The 18,017-nt window shown below is 41.6% G+C and overlaps 1 non-coding gene across 1 annotated transcript; it reads left to right on the forward strand.

Moving 5' to 3' along the window:
* Nucleotides 1-17,240: 17,240 nt before the first annotated feature.
* Trnas-cga lies at nt 17,241-17,315 on the forward strand. Its single transcript has one exon. It is a non-coding gene; the product is annotated as a tRNA-Ser (tRNA).
* The last annotated feature ends 702 nt before the right edge of the window (nt 17,316-18,017 follow it).

Genomic DNA, 18,017 nt, shown 5'->3' on the forward strand with positions numbered 1-18,017 from the left:
CTCAAACAAAATAAATAAATAAATAAATAAAAGGAACAACAAATACTCCACCCCCTCAACAATGAAAAACAGTAATAACTTCAGCCTTATAATCGCTTGAATAGCTGCCACATTTTTATAAATCACCACAACAAAATCTTAACTTTCCCATAAAGTAACAAAGAGTGAAAAAGCTCGCAAACAGTCAAACAGTACAGGGGAATAGTGTAAGCTTCGATACACAGCAAATGACTGCAGTGCCGACAAATCGAACAGGTGAGCTTCATATGCGTTAAAAGTGTGGTTACACTGATCTCAAAATAAAGAGCAGTTCAAGTTCTATACTGTTTCCCATAGAAAACAGACAAACAGAAAAAGCAAAATCAATCGCTCTGTGAACGAGGTAAATGTTAAATTATTGAAATATCAACTAAGTGACCATAAGCAGAAAGGTTTATAATCACAAAACAGGGTAAGAAATGAAATAAATATCAATCAGCTACTAATCAGAAGGTTCACAAGCATTAAATCCTGGCTAAAGGTCTGACATATGTAAAACTTGCTGACGGGATAGAAAAAGAAATACTTAGATTTAACTGAGAAAGTTTGTATCATATGTATAATTAGCAATACGAATAATTGTATTTCTAGCAGAGTGGGCCAGATTTAAGGTCCTACTAGGTTTTGAAAATGGATTACTGGTGAAAGTAATTCCGAATTTGCCATAAATTAAACAGTTTGCATTCTCATTTAGAATATTAAGGCCCATGATTCAAACTAGTAATGCGATCTGACTGCAAATAGGCTGAAGAAAATTACCTCGTCAGTGAAACCTTACGTTTTTCGCAACGATTTGTAAATGGCATAGTAAAATGAAACTGAGTTTATGTGAACCAGAATAGTCGTGACAAGCGTCTCACCAAGCGTGAAAAATATGTAGAGCAACGTGGCATACAGCTATGCACAGTGCTACGGGCATGCGAAAGCAGTCCAAATTAATAGCTCACGTTTACAAGACATCAGATAATCAAACTTTGTGTAGAATGAAGGACAGCAGCCCTGCCTGCTGTGTCAACATCAAAACTACTTTTTTCTGCTGAAAGATCATACAAAGAACACAGAATATGGTATTTTCGGTAATAGATTCTAGTTTCGAAACCGATGGCAGTAAGTAATCCATAAAAATACTGATAATTTCTGAAAAAAAGTAGTATATTTCGCATCGAATATCGCTGCTGAATGAAAGTCGCCATAAACTTCTCTCAAAAGAAAAATGATTGGCAAGGAAAAATTGAGAGGAAAGAATGCTTGAATGTAAATCTGTATAACTGACTCTAAAAATAAATTAAATCAAAATAGCATATTTTTTAAGTCGTCAGTCTTCTGGCTTGGTTGATGTGGCCCGCCACTATGTCTTCAATTATTTGCTGGATGTATTCCAATGTCTGTCTTCCTCTATAGTTTTTACCCTCTACAGCTCCCTCTAGTATCGTGGAAGACATTCCTTGATGTTTTAACAGATGGCTCGCCACCCTTTCCCTTTTTGTCAATGTTTTCCATACATTCCTTTCTTCGTCGATTCTGCGGAGAACCTCTTCATTGCCTATCTTATCAGACCACCAAATTTGCAACATTCTTCTGTAGTACATCTCAAATGCTTAGATTCTCTTCCGGTTTTCTCACAGTCTATGTTTCACTACCATACCTTGCTGTGCTCCAAACGTACATTCTCAGAAATTTCTTCCTCAAATTGAGGCCTTGCCCAGTGCTAGTCAGGTTTTGATGTTCTCCTTGTTCCGCCCGTCATGTGCTATTTTGCTGCCTAGATAGCAAAATTCTTTAACACCATCTACCACGTGATCAGAGATACAGATCTTAAGTTTCTCGCTGTACTCATTTCAGATACTTCTCATTACTTTCGTCTTTCTTCGATTTACTATCAAGCCGTATTCTGTACTCATTCGACTGTTCATTCCATTCAGCAGATCCTGTAATTCTTCTTCAGTTGCACTGAGGATAGCAATGTCATCGGCGATTTTTATCATTGGTCTTCTTTCACCTTGAATTTTAATTCCACTCTTGAACCTTTCCTTTATATCCGTCATCGGTTCTTCGATGTATAGATTGAAGAGTAGGGATGAAAGACTGCATCCCTCTCATACATCCTTTTCAATCCGAGCACTATATTATCGATCTTCCAGGCTTATTGTTACCTCATATTACTTATTACTCGTCTTTCCCAATAGCTTACACCTAATTTTCTCAGAATTTCGAACATACTGCACCATTTTACATTGTCGAAAACTTTTTTCCAGGTCGACAAATCCAATAAACGTGTCTTGATTTTCCTTTAGTCTTGCTTCCATTATCAATCGCAAGGTTAGAATTGCCTCTCTGGTGCCTTTACCTATTTCTAAAGCCAAACTGATCGTCATCTAACATATCCTCAATTTGCTTTTCCGTTTTTCTATATATTACTCTTGTCAACAACGTGGATGAATGAGCTGTTAAGTTGAGTGTGCGATAATTCTCACACGTGTCAGCACTTTTAAACTTCGGCTTTGTGTGGGTGATGTTTTTCCGAAAGTCAATGGTATATCGTCAGACTCATACATTCTATGCACCAATATGAATAGTCGTATGGTTCCCACCTCCCCAACGATTTTAGAAATTCTGATGGAATGTTACCTATCCCTTCTGTCTTATTTGATCTTAAGTCCTCTCAAGATGTTTTAAATTCTGGCTTTAATACTGGACCCCCTGTCTCTTCTAAATCGACTCCTGTTTGTTCTTCTATCACATCAGACGAATCTTCCCCCTCATAGAGGCCTTCAATGTACTCTTCCTATTTATCTTCTCTCTCCTCTGCATTTAATTGTGGGCTTCCAATTGCACTCTTAATTTTACCAACCTTGCTTTTAATGTCACCGAAGGTTGATTTGACTTTTGTATACGCTGAGTCAGTTCTTCCGACAATCGCTTCTTTTTCCATTTCTGTACATTTTTCATGCAGCCACTCCGCCGTAGCTTCCATGCACTCCCTATTGATTTCATTCCTAAGTTACTTATGTTTCTGTATTCCTTAATTTCCATGAGCATTTTTTACTTTCTTATTTCAATGATCAACCGAATTATTTCTTCTGTTGCCGACAGTTTCTATACAGTTACCTTCTTTGTATCTATGTTTTTCTTTCCAGCTTCCGTGATTGCCCTTTTCAGACATGTCAATTGCTCTGTACCTGAACTTCCTACTGAGCTATTCCTTGTCGCAGTGAACTTCGTGCGTATCTCTCCGTTACGCAGAACGTCCATCTCCTACTTGTCTGGGCACTGATTCTTCCTGATTAGTCTCTCAAACTTCAGCCTACTCTTCATCACTACTGCATCGTGACCTGAGTCTGTATATACTGCTGGGTGCGCCTTGCAATCCAGTATCTGATTTCTGAATCTCTGCCCGATGTAATCTAACAGAAATATTTCAGTATCTCCCGGCCTTTTCCAAGTATATCCCCTTTTCTTGTGATTCTTGAACAGAATATTCGCTGTTACTAGATGAAATTTATTGCAGAACTCAATTAGTCTTTCTCCTCTCTCATTCCTAGTACCATGACCATATTCTCCCGTAACCCTCTCTTCTACTCCTTCCCCTACAACAGCATTCCAATCTCCCCATGACTACTAGATTTTCATCTCCCTTTATGTACAGAAGACTTTCTCAGTATCCTCATAGACTTCCTCTATCTCTTCTTCTTCAGCTTGCGATGTCGGCATATGTAACTGAATTATCTTTGTCGGTGGTGATTTGCTGTCGATTCTGATGAGAAAATCCCAGTCCCAATTATCTGATGAATCTACAAAACGGTAAATGAGAGCACCATCTGAAAACAGTGTAAGATGGTTGCTTCTGACATTCTGACTCACAGAATGTTATCCTTTCGTTTGCTATTCAACCTTTTTCTCATGGTCACCTCCCTTTTGCCAATCTCCTCCCGGAGATCCGAATACGGGACTACTCTGGATTCATTTATCAATGGAGAGATCATCATGACACTTCTTCAGTTGCAGGCCACATGTCCTGTGGATACACATTATTTATATTTAATGCCCTGAAAAAAAAACCTGCCCACAGATGTCCAACAAGTGAAGAAACCAAACAAGGTAAGATCTTTGCAACTTGCACAACAATTAGAACTGTTCACTGATAGGGAGTGCGACGAAATTAACTGCTCTACCATTCGGATGAATTAATATCAGACAGATTCTGATGTGAGTCTCCTCACAAAGACCGTATGTTCACATGTATGGCACACATCCAAATCATGAAACTACCAACGCACAAACTGCCTCTTCTAGCTGGAACTCAATGGATGCTTCTCATATACCTCGCAGACTTACCTAAAAAACTGAACTGTGAGCAATCGATAATTACGTTCAGAATTACATCTTTGCAGAAAACCTGCGTTAGCCATTTGTGAAATAATTGAATAGTAAAAGTAGCAAATTAAGTAGTGAAAGCTGCAAATGCAACTGGAAACTTTCAAGCTTCCGTATTTCAACTACTGTCTATCAAGAGCGTGTAAGCCTTTTTCAGTGATGGTATTTGTTTTTGGGAAAGAATTGCAGTAGTAGTTTTACAAGTAAGGCGTCTTGCTAAAAGCAGATCACTGTTTCAGGGTCATAACTAGAGGCTACTTCCATCAACATTTGTTGCTCAGGTTGGAACTCATTGAATATCTTGAGTCTATTTTATTGTTTCTAACTAGATCCAATGGCACTCTGAACTGTCAAAATAACCAATTGTGTAAAATGGCACTCCAAGGCAAACACCAGCATCCATATGTTCCACAGAACATAAATTTGGTTAGACAACCTTGTACTACATCTTGAAGCTGCCTACTAAACAAAACAATTTTATTTTTAATGAAGATCTCGCAAATAAATTGGCAATAATTGGCTTATTGTGTCCTTGGACTGAAATGTGACTAATTTCTCATTTATAATTCGAAAAGGATAAAAAGTTATCACTTATGTATACACAATTCATGAAAGTGTACATCTTCAAATAGTAGAAACACCCACACACAGTCGTTTCCAGACACACACTGGCTAACGTGTGGTGTATTTTAGTTGTTGATGGCAGCCACCAATAATTATTACCATAATGACCACAACACTACCCCCAATTACAATTTGGCATACATTATCGAATGTGCATCTGGAAACGACTTTATATGTTTGTGTCACAGTAGTTGAAGAAATAGATTGGTGAAACCATCTGTCGGTGGATTGTAGCCTGTTCTGCTTTCTGATTATTTCTCTATTAGATATCCAGTGTCGTAATAATTTTTACAAAATGATTTGATACAGATAAAAGAAATACTAGGCATATAAACAAAATCACAGCACTTAAAAATGACAAAAACTATATATAACATCAGTTTGCGCATTTTTAAAGGTAATATTTTAAGTTCATTTCTTAAACTTTATTCACAAAGACTTGAAAACAATGAAAACTTTTCTAGTGCGAAAATGCCTGCTCTTTATGATAAAACGAAAATAAGAAAATGGGTGGCGTCGATTTTTAATAGGACACCAAAGCATGCACAAATTAGATGCAAATCTGGCCAAAACTATCACAGAGCTCGTACTGCAGCCCTCCACTGAAAGCTTCCTAAAATCTTAAAGTTTTTATAACTTCAGCTCAGATTTTGCGCAGCTTAGTTATATTGTACAGGCAACGTCTGTGTAACATTCGATTCAAATGAGGGATGATTGAGTAGGAATGATTCCGAAAATTGATCCACTTGATGTGGACGGACCCACATCAGAAATGCTTCTTTCAGGTATAAAATACGTCTCTATTCGATACTGAAATTATACAAATGGCAATAGAAATATTTAATACTACATTATTATTAAATAGTTATGTTATTAACATTACATACTGGAAATTAGTTATTAAATTATTAATGACTGATACCTATCAATTTTTAGATTTTGTTAAATTTTATGTAATAAATGTCAATGTTGCCTACATCTGCAGCTAATTCTCAAAATATGGTTCTGCACGCTTTAAACTGTAATTCAAACGGACACTCAAGACAGGAATGCACAGGAATCTTAACATTGTGCAGTAATTTATATTTAAAATAAATTCCACATGTACTCATTATTTTTGCATCAACATCTAGAAATAATATGTGGTTGTATTAATTCATATATTACACAAGATATTGCAATTATATATAATACATATATTAATATTTCATGAAAAGTTGCATAATATCTCCAGCAATGCTGTCCATTTTACCTTTCCCTGGTGTTTTCTGTGACACACAAATTTAACACGTTTTTACATAAGTGAAAGAAGTGTTCTTTGGTCCAGCAGCATTTAATGCAGGATATAGTATTCTTTTGATCCAACTTTTTTTTACTTTCGGGAATTTTTCTAGCATTCGTTTGACTGTTAGAGAGTGTTTTGAATATTTATAAAATATTTTTAATATTTTATTCTTGACCCATAAACTACATATTTGTAGCAATTTTTGTGTAAACTACATGAAATTTGGACTTTTAACTGCGTTGTCGAGTATTCCGCTCACCGTGCGCCATTATTAGGCCCAAACGTGGTGCTACAGGTTACTGGGTGGGTGTTTCTAATTCACTGGTGCATACCTGACACATGTACATTTCATCATCATCTCTAATGTTTTCAAAAGACAACTATTTGTTACCTAACAAAGAATTACTGCAAAAATTTTTCCATTAAATAATACGTATTACTTATACAAAATGTGTAACTAATGTATATAAAAACTGTGTAGTTTGAAGGTGTTAAACCGTGCACTGTTATAAGCTGTTCAAAAATTTTCCCAATATCTAAATAAGTAGTCTGAGTTATAGTCCATAAGTTAGCTACTGGTAGTCGCAGCTGCATGTCATGATGAATGTAAATGTATTTTTACAGCTCGTCATCTCCACAGGCTGATAATACCAGGCTAGTTTTGAAAGATGAAGTGGGCAAAATGAAGAACACAGAAGTCCTAAGATACTGAAATGGGGGTACGAGAGGACAATTCAGGAGCTCCAGAAAAGAGAGCATTGGGCTCTGACTGAATGCCATCTGAGGCAGTTAAGTCTTAAGGCCAGATTGACTGATGTAATAAACAGAATTTATGACACAGGAATTTAACCTCAACCTGTACTTATGAGCATTCTAATCATCATCATCATCATCATCATCATCATCATCATCACCACCACCACCACCACTGGCGCACAGCCCTCTCTGAATCTTGGCCTTCTGTAGAATATTATCTCACTCTTCCCTGCTTACTGGGAAACTCCTTCAGTTTTGAATTAAAATTTTCTTTATGTCATCTCTGACACCTTACTCAAACCTAAGCTTTGGGCTTCCAACTCTCCTGGTTCCTTCAGGCACTGAGCTAAATATCTTCTTAATCATTGTGTCGTTTGCTCTCAGTACATCCTGTCCATTTCAACCTTTTAATCTTAATGCAGCTGACAATGTCTGGTTCTTTATACAGACTATATAATCCGTAGTTGAATCTCCTCCTCCAGTCACCCTTTACTTCCACTGGCCCTAGAATTTGTCTCAAGATCTTTTTGTCCGAGGAGCGACCTAGATTTCAGATTTTTTTCGGAGGCTATGGTAGCCATTTTTGGCGGACAGTATTCGTTTTTCGATAGTTCTGATCCAAGGTAAGTGAACATCAAACTTAAATGAACGAATTTCTATGGATGGGGGCTCATTTGGGGAATATTTCTTAGTTAAGGACATATTCTTGGTTTTCCCCTCATTTATCTCTAGGTTTATCTTTCTAGCAGCTCTTCCAAGATTTGTAAAGGCTTCTTTCATTTCTTGCAGTCATATCATTATCATCTGTATAAGCAAGCACCTGAAATGGTTTGTACAGGCTAGCCCCTCTTGCATTGATTCCCTCATTTGTTATAACCTTTTCCAAGGTCATATTAAACAGAAGGCAGGATAATGTGTCTCCCTGTCTACTCGATTTTTTGTGATCTCTGCGCTTGATAACATATTCTGTATTTTAATTTGATTCCGCGTGTTTTCCATAATGGCTTTCACTAAGGTAGTCAGTTTATTAGGGATGACCAACTCTTCCATTGCTGTACATAGCTCCTTGTTGTCAATAATGATCCTAAGTCTATAAAAAACGTTCTAGTACCTTTGCATAAAAAGTGCAGCGCAAAAGAATGGAAAGGCTATAGGACAAGTAGTTTTATGTGTAACAAAGCCTGTAAAGAGAGTCACACTAAGGAGAATTGGAAAGAAAATTAAGGAAAATTCTGAGGAAAACCAGGTCGGGAACAGAAAGGGTAAAGGAGCAAGAAATGCTGTAGGTTACATGAAGATGATCAGAGAGAGAATGACAGAAAATGTCAAGGACGTCTATATTTGTTTTATCGACTGGAAGAATGGTTTTGATAGAGTCAACTGGAGTATACTACTGAGAATTTTAAAAGATGTTGGTCTAGACCCGAAAGATAGAAAGTTAATATGGAAGATGTATATAAAGAAAAAATTAACAGCTCGAATTGGAAGGGGTGTCAGGCAAGAATGCTCACTGTCACCGAAGCCGTTCAACACACACGCAGAAGAACTGATAGGTAAAGTTACAGAGGATGCAAGAGGCACTGGAATTCGAGAAGGAAGAATAAAGATTATTAAATACGCGGATAATTAAGCAGTGCTGGCAGAAACGGAAGGGGAGCTGTAGAATATGTTCAAGAGTATTTCAAGAAGTGTCGAGCAGTAAGGGATGAAGATAAATATAGGAAAGTCAAAAGTGATGAGACTAAGCAAGAAAGAAGCTCCTGTCAAAGTATTCTTCTACAGAAAAAAGATAGAAAAGGTAAAATCAGTTCTTTACCAGGGAAGTTTAATGACACGCAACTGAAGCTGTACAAAAGAAGTAAGGAGGAGGATCTCTAAGAGAAGAGAGTGCTTGAAAAGATGAAGCCGTTATTAACGTTTAAAAGCATTCCAATGGCGCTAAATATTTTGTCTGGAATGTAGTGTTATACAGCAGCAAAAAAGAAAGAAGGATATTTAGAAACTTTTGAAATGTGACTATGGAGAAGAATCTTCAAAGTGAAGTGGCTGACAGATCGAAGAATGAAGCAGTAATGAAGAAAATAGGGGAAGAAAGAAGATTATGTAGAGGAAAAACAGAAGGAATGGGAGGAAGAGGTAGGAAGAGAACTACAATGATGGATGACATTAGAAGAGGACGTATATACAAACATATGAGGAAAGATGCTCAGAACAAGAAACGATGGATAGCCTCCAGTTGAAACCTGTCGTAAGAGAAATACACTAAAGATGAAGAATCTGCATCAACAAAATATTTTAGTTCTTTATTACAGTGTGAATATAGTGTCTAGAAGTAATCTGATACATTTTGGACATATACTTTTCAGTTTTTGTGCAGCGCTGTGCTAGTGTGGCAAATAGTGTGGGAATGCAGTGAGATTGCGCTATACCTAATAGATAAAAACAGCGGATCTTGACAATATTCAAGTAAGGACAGCCCGAATGGTCACAGGTTTGTTTGAACCACCAGAGAGCGTCGCGGGAATGGTGGAAATGCTGAGCTGGGAGACGCTTCGAGGTAGATCCCGTGAAAGCTTGCTTAAAACGCTTCAAAAACGAGCGTTAAACGAGGAATCTACTCTTATACAGCGAGCCTGTACGAACTGCTCTCGTAGATACCACTAAACAAGACTAGATGGATCATGTCGCACACAGGGGCGTTTCAGCAGTCGTTCTTTCCGCGTTCCATAAGTCAGCGAAACAGGAAGGAGAAATTCCTTCTGCCATGCACTCCATAGAGGTGCAGACTGTAAATGTAGATGGAAGTTCCACATTGTCATTATACAGGGTGATAGTTCCCACTGTGAATAAACTCTAGAAACTGATCGATGAGAGGACACAAAACGAAAGAGGTGTAACGAATTTACGTCCGGAAATGCATAGTTTCCGTGCTAGAGACCATTTATGCAATCATACATTGTTAGAGAGACTGCGGTCTAATACGCGCTGTACCATGCAGCCACAGTTAGAATATGAGCTGAATATTGTTTCCACGTGCCTCAACGCAGGCGTGTAAGCGCCGCAGCATGTTCTGTCTCGCACGTTCATATCGGCCAGGCGGAATCCACACAGTGTCAGAGACAGCATGAATACGCTGCTCTAGCGTTTCCACATCTGGAATGGACTCTGTATACACGACACATTTGAAATGGCTCCATAACCAGAAATTGAGATCCGGTGAAAGAATAGGCCATGCAGGGTGGACACGATTGACATGCGCTCGGTAGTTACAGCTAAGTGGGTTGGCGCTTCATCATGTACACTACTGGCCATTAAAATCGCTACACCACGAAGATGACGTGCTACAGGCGCGAAATGTAACCGACGGGAACAAGATGCTGTGATATGCAAATGATTAGCTTTTCAGAGCATTCACACAAGGTTGGCGTCGGTGGCGACACCTACAACGTGCTGACATGAGGAAAGTTTCCAACCGATTTCTCATACACAAACAGCAGTTGACCGGCGTTGCCTGGTGAAACGTTGTTGTGATGCCTCGTGTAAGGAGGAGAAATGCGTACCATCACGTTTCAGACTTTTATAAAAGTCGGATTGTAGCCTTTCGCGATTGCGGTTTGTGGTATTGCGACATTGCTGCTCGCATTGGTCGAGATCCAATGACTGTTAGCAGAATATGGAATCGATGGGTTCAGGAGGGTAATACAGAACGCCGTGCTGGATCCCAACGGCTACGTATCATTAGCAGGCATCTTATCCGCATGGCTGTAACGGATCATGCAGCCACTTCTTGGTCCCTGAGTCAAAAGATGGGGACGTTGGCAAGACAACAACCATCTGTACGAACAGATGCAGCAGCATGGACTATCAGCTCGGATACCGTGGCTGCGGTTACCCTTGACGCTGCATCACAGACAGGAGCGCCTGCGATGGTGTACTCAACGACGAACCTGGGTGCACGAATGGCAAAACGTCATTTATTCGGATGAATCCAGGTTCTGTTTACAGCATCATGATGGTCGTATCCGTGTTTGGCGACATCGGGGTGATCGCACATTGGAAGCGTGTATTCGTCATCGCCATACTGGCGTATCACCCGGCGTGATGGTATGGGGTGCCATTGGTTACACGTCTCGGTCACCTCTTGTTCGTATTGACGGCACTTTGGACAGTGGACGTTACATTTCAGATGTGTTACGACCCGTGGCTCTACCCTTCATTCGATTGAGCAGGATAATGCACTACCGCATGTTGCAGGTCCTGTACGGGTCTTTCTGGATACAGAAAATGTCCGACTGCTGCCCTGGCCAGCACATTCTCCAGATCTCTCACCAATTGAAAACGTCTGGTCAATGGTGGCCGAGCAACTGGCTCGTCACAATACGCCAGTCACTACTCTTGATGAACTGTAGTATCGTGTTGAAGCTGCATGGGCAGCTGTACCTGTACACGCCATCCAAACTCTGTTTGACTCAATGCCCAGGCGCATCAAGACCGTTATTACGGCCAGAGGTGGTTGTTCTGGGTACTGATTTCTCAGGATCTATGCACCCAAACTGCGTGAAAATGTAATCAGATGTCCTTGTACAATATATTTGTCCAATGAATTCCCGTTTATCATCTGTATTTCTTCTTGGTGTAGCAGTTTTAATGGCCCACAGTGTAACAGCCACATAACCCTTCGAATCATCAATGGCACTTCTTCCACCAGGGGAGGCAAAGTCACCTGCAAGAGACGCCTTTAGTTACCTCCTGTTAGGCGACGTGGAAGGAAGGCTGGTCCCAGAGTAGGTCGCCAGCTATCCCGACCCATACTTTCCAGCTGCACCAATGTTGATAATTCGCTGTCACCGCATCGCGGGGATTCTGCATGCTATCCCACAAATGACTCTCAAGAATGTTGAATGTTCCACTCACCATAAAGATGGCCTCATCTGTGAATAGGAATCGTGGTTGCCTGGTGGAGAAACCAGTGACAAAAGTGCTCTCGATTTGGAAAGTCTGTCGCGAGTAAGCCGTACACACGCTGTAGCTGATAAGGGCAGCAGCAGTTGTCAACGAAAATGTCCGACACGGTCGTCTGGTTTACCCCGTGCTGGCGGGCCAACTGCCTGGTACTGATACGGCGGTCACCTTCCACAGTGTTAATCACATTTTTCTCCAAGTCTGGTGTCCGATCATTTCGGGTATGTCCTTCATGATTTCCTGCTTCCTGAAACGACCCTGTTTCAGACTAACAGCGAAACACTGTTTCAAACATTGAATACTTTGGTTGTTGTCGCCTGGGTTATGTCTCCTGATACAACCTAGTAAGGTTGTATCAGGAGACATAATCCATTGTCTTTAGCCCTTCCGTAAGTAAACATCCTGTCTTCAAGCTCTCGATTCGAATACGTAACCATTGTGTACAACGCTGTATCACATCCACTACAAGGTTTTTTTATTTAATCGTATGGCTAGGGCCCCCCCCCCCCTCCCGTCAGGCAGACCGTTCGCCGGGTGCCGGTCTTTCTATTTGACGCCACTTCGGCGACCTGCAGTCCATGAGGATGATGATGAGGACAGTACAACACCCAGTCCCTGGAGGGAGAAAATTCCCCAACCCAGCCGGGAATCGAACCCGGGCCCAGAGGACTGACAATCTGTCCCGCTGACCATTCAACTACCGAGGGCGGACATCCACTACAAGGTGAGCCAGCAAGAGGAGTGATTCGGACGCAACATTACCCATTACTATGGCAGGAGAGGGCGCTGCGCTATGGCTTAACATATGAGGAACATTACCGCCCTCTGGGATGAAATCATGCATACTGTAAATGTGGTTGCATGGTACAGCGCATATTAGACCTCGGTATCTGTAATACTGTATGACTGAATGAATGGTCTCTAGTATGGAAACCATGCATTTCCGGACATAAGTTCATTAGACATTTCTTGTTCCATATCCTCTCATCGATTAATCCCTGGAGTTTGCGCGCGATGGAAAAAGTCACCCTGTACGTTGTCGTAGACTATTTTGCCTTTAACAGTTCTTGTTCAACCAATCGATAATATGCTTTTTTCTGAAGGGATTTAACTTCCTCTTATACTGCTGGCATTTGGCTTACGGCGCATTTCTTCTAGAGTCTCCACTTGTTGCAAGAAGGATCTTTGCTTGCTTGTACGAGGGTGATTCAAGTGAAAACCTTAAATATTTTTTTAAATATTATTTATTGTGCAGAAGTGGTAAAAAGCTGTTTCACTTTTCAACATAACCTCCCACACGCTCAATGCAAGTTCTCCAGCGCTTACAAAGTGCATAAATTCCTTTAGAAAAAAATTCTTTTGGTAGTCCGCGCAACCACTAATGCACCGCGTGGCGTACTTCATCAGAACGGAACTTCTTTCCTCCCATTGCGTCTCTGAGTGGTCGAAACATGTGGAAATCACTTGGGACAAGGTCTGGTGAGTATGGTGGATGAGGAAGACACTCAAAATGCAGGTCTGTGATTGTTGCAACTGTTGTACGGGCAGTGTGGAATCTTGCATTGTCATGTTGCAAAAGGACATCTGCTGACAGCAATCCACGTCGCTTTGATTTGACTGCAGGCCGCAGATGATTTTTTAGATCTGTGTATGATGCACTGGTGACAGTGGTCCCTCTAGGCATGTAATACTCCAAAATGACGCCTTTTTCGTCCCAAAAGAGAGTCAGCATAACCTTCCCTGCTGATGGTTCTGTTCGAAACTTCTTTGGTTTTGGTGCTGAGGAATGGCGCCATTCTTTCCTCGCTCTCTTCATTTCCGGTTGGTGGAAGTGAACCCATGTTTCGTCCCCAGTAACGATTCTTGCAAGGAAACCATAACCTTCTCGTTCAAAGCGCGGAAGAAGTTCTTGACAAGCATCAACACGTCGTTCTCTCATTTCAGGAGTCAGCTGCCGTGGCACCCATCTTGCAGACACTTTGTGGAACTGGAGCACATCATATACAATGTGCTGTGCTGACCCATGACTAATCCGTAAACATGCTGCAGTGTCATTCAGTATCACTCGGCGGTTTTCCTTCAGTATGGCTTCAACTGCTGCATGTTCTGTGGAGTTACATCTCGTTGTGACTGACCTGGACGAGGAGCATCTGCCACTGAAATCACACCATTTGCGAACTTCCTACTCCATTCGTAGACTTGCTGCTGTGACAAACATGCATCACCATACTGAACCTTCATTCGTCGATGAATTTCAGTAGGTTTCCCACCTTCACTACGCAAAAACCGAATAACAGAACGCTGTTCTTCCCTGGTGCACGTCGCAAGTGGGGCGGCCATCTTTATACTGATACTGCGACGGTATGTGTGCATCTGCACTATGCTGCCACCTACAGGCCATTCTGCACGCTGTTTGTAGCACGCTTACCAACTTACAGGATAACGGCGCGAAATTTCGATTTGTTATAAATTTAAGGTTTTCATTTGACTCACCCTCGTATATTGTGACGTTTGGAGATGGGATTAAGGTAGAAACACACTAACACTTTTCCACTACCAATGATTTTGTCATAATTGTTGAAAAGGTGCAACAGGAGAAAGTACACTGCTAAAAATTAAATGATCACTTTTTCGAAATCCCGTAACTGTCTCCCATTACGACGCTTGAGTTTGAAACTTGTCTCAAGAATGCCTACAGCCTTCCTCTGTAGTGGTGCAAAAGGATGGCACCCTGCGACTTCACCCTCCGGCTCTGTGAAGCTTCAAACAGCAAGGTGTCACACATGCGAGAAAAAGGCGACAGCTGAGAAGTGCATGTGAGCCGCGAGGTAGGTTAATGAAGTCACGTAGGCACCAGAATTCATAAAAATTCTGATCAGCGCAACTGCGGACGTGTCAGACTATGGGAAGGTCGTCACACCCCGTTTCAACATCATTTCACTCCTTCGTTTGATGCCTCACCTAGGGATTTCAAAGGCGTCGCCTAAACCGCAGGCGCTAGAGTAGCCGTTAAGTTGAATTCGTGTCGAAGTTTACAGATATGTTTCTAACGGGTTCAAGCAAGGTGTGTGGTTGGCACCGATGACGTTGCTGAACTGGGTGATCTTACAAGGGAACCTCCCCATCGCACCCCCCTCAGATTTAGTTATAAGTTGGCAGAGTGGATAGGCCTTGAAAAACTGAACACAGATCAATCGAGAAAACAGGAAGAAGTGTGGAACTACGAAAAATTAAGGAAAATATACAAACTGAGTAGTTCATGCGCAAGATAGGCAACATCAACGTAAATGTAAGGTCGGGTGCACCGTGGTCCCGTGGTTAGCGTGAGCAGCTGCGGAACGAGAGGTCCTTGGTTCAAGTCTTCCTTCGAGTGAAAAGTTCAATTTTTTATTTTCAGACAATTATTATCTGACGTGCTTTCCTGTGGAGAAATCGGTTGACCTATGACCTTGCGATCTACTAATCGCACGGTTTTGCGGTGCGGTCGCAAAACACAGACACCTAACTTATTACAGTGAACAGAGACGTCAATGAACGAACGAACAGATCATAACTCGGCGAAAATAAACTTTTCACTCGAGGGAAGACTTGAACCAAGGACCTCTCGTTCCGCAGCTGCTCACGCTAACCACGGGACCACGGTGCTCCTGAGTTCACACTCTCCTTGATGTTGCCTATCTTGCGCATGGACTACTCAGTTTGTATATTTTGCTTATTTTTTTCATATTTCCACACAACTTCTTCCTGTTTTCTCGATTGATCTGTGTTCAGATTTTCAAGGCCTATCCACCGTGCCAACTTATAACTAAATCTGAGGGGGGTGCGATGGGGAGGTTTCCTTGTTAGAGGGACACTCCGTCACTTTATTCACCCATGTGTCAGCCGGCCGAAGTGGCCGTGCGGTTAAAGGCGCTGCAGTCTGGAACCGCAAGACCGCTACGGTCGCAGGTTCGAATCCTGCCTCGGGCATGGATGTTTGTGATGTCCTTAGGTTAGTTAGGTTTAACTAGTTCTAAGTTCTAGGGGACTAATGACCTCAGCAGTTGAGTCCCATAGTGCTCAGAGCCATTTTTGAACCCATGTGTCAGTGTCGAACCCCCTCGTCTTCACGCAGCAGGAGGGCGCAAAGAACGAGGGATGAAGGCGCATATAAACACTTTATTGTTTCGGATCGCGTTGAAATGTCGTCGAGTGATATTGAGCGGTCCGTAGTGGTCCCATCCTGTATGACACGGCAAAAATTGCTGTAATGTAACACTGCAAACGGATGAGATCACTTTCAGTTGGGTTGCGGTTCCGCGATTTCCTTAGCGTAGGGTTGAAACGCTCAGGGGGTAGTATCAGTGCCCAGATTTGTCAAGAACGTCTTCTTATTGCTAATCGCTCTGCAGAATGTCGATTTCGACCGCGAAAAGTGTGAGGATCAAAGGGAAGTGGTTGTTTCATTGACGCCGTTCATGTCACCCCATGAGACCTTTTCGTGTCTGTCCTGAGCAGCGGTGTGACTGAACTGTTTCCCTCGGTCACTCTTAAGAAAACCGGGTGTTTTCAACATTGCCGCTGTTCTGACCTCAATCGCATAGGCGTCAAAAGAAGGGATGAGTTGTCGGTAAGAGGGGGTGTGAGGGGCATCGCATCGCGTGACGCGTCCACAGTGGCGTTGTCCAGAACTGTGGTGAAATTTGATGCCAATATAACATCATTAACTCACCTTACACCTCACATGAATTTCTGAGTTGCGGCATTTTTTTCGCATGAGTCGACACGTTGCTGTTTGAAGCGCTGCCGAGCCCGAGGATTACGTCGCAAGTCGCCACACTTTTGCGCCATTACAGAGGAAATTTTAGGAACATTTGAGCTAAGTTTCAAACTATGCGCTGCAATGGGAGACAATCACGGGTTTAGAGAAAGTCTACCTTCAATTTTATTGTAATATGGGAGGTATCCACTTCTGTCATTTATCTCGATATACCACAAAAATTTTAGATAATTCTTTTTTGAAATTGTCATTGTCGATGAAAAACTGAACAACTAGAATTCTGGAAAAATCCCCTAGGCTCTGGCTAAGCCATGTCTCCGCTATATCCTTTCTTTCAGGAGTGCTAGTTCTGCAAGGTTCGCAGGAGAGCTTCGGTAAAGTTTGGGGGGTAGGAGGCGAGGTACTGGCAGAAGTAAAGCTGTGAGGATGGGGCGTCAGTCGTGCTTGGGTAGCTCAGTTGGTAGAGCACTTGCCCACGAAAGGCAAAGGTCCCGAGTTCGAGTCTCGGTCCGGCATACAGTTTTAATCTGCCAGGAAGTTTCAATTGAAAAACTGTTTTCGATACACCTCACACACTAAGTACATTAACTTAAGCACGCCTAAATGGTTCAAATGGCTCTGAGCACTATGGGACTTAACATCTGAGGTCATCAATCCCCTAGAACTTAGAAATAATTAAACCTAACTAATCTAAGGACATCACACACATCCATGCCCGAGGCAGGATTCGAACCTGCGACCGTAGCAGCCGCGCAGTTCCGGACTGAAGCGCCTAGAACCGCTCGGCCACTGCGGCCGGCGCCTAAAAGCACTGAGCTGACATCGAATTGCAAAATAACTTGCGAAACTATTAAAAAATTGCAAATCACAACCATGTTTAAAAAGGAAAATATAATTTTCTTTACTTAATAATTATGTTTGATGAGCGCTGATGAAAACTTTTGATAAACATGATACTACACTACTGGCCATTAAAATTGTTACACCAAGAAGAAATGCAAATGATAAACGCGTATTCATTTGACAAATATATTATACGAGAACTGACATGTGATTACATTTTCATGCAATTTGGGTGCATAGATCCTGATAAATCAGTTCCCAGAATAACCACCTCTGGCAGTAATAACGGCCTTGATACGCCTGGGCATTGTCAGAGCTTGGATGGTGTGTACAGGTACAGCAGCCCACGCAGCTTCAACACGATACCACAGTTCA

The sequence above is a fragment of the Schistocerca piceifrons genome, chromosome 3 (genome assembly GCF_021461385.2).
Source record: "Schistocerca piceifrons isolate TAMUIC-IGC-003096 chromosome 3, iqSchPice1.1, whole genome shotgun sequence".
NCBI classification, from domain to species: domain Eukaryota; kingdom Metazoa; phylum Arthropoda; class Insecta; order Orthoptera; family Acrididae; genus Schistocerca; species Schistocerca piceifrons.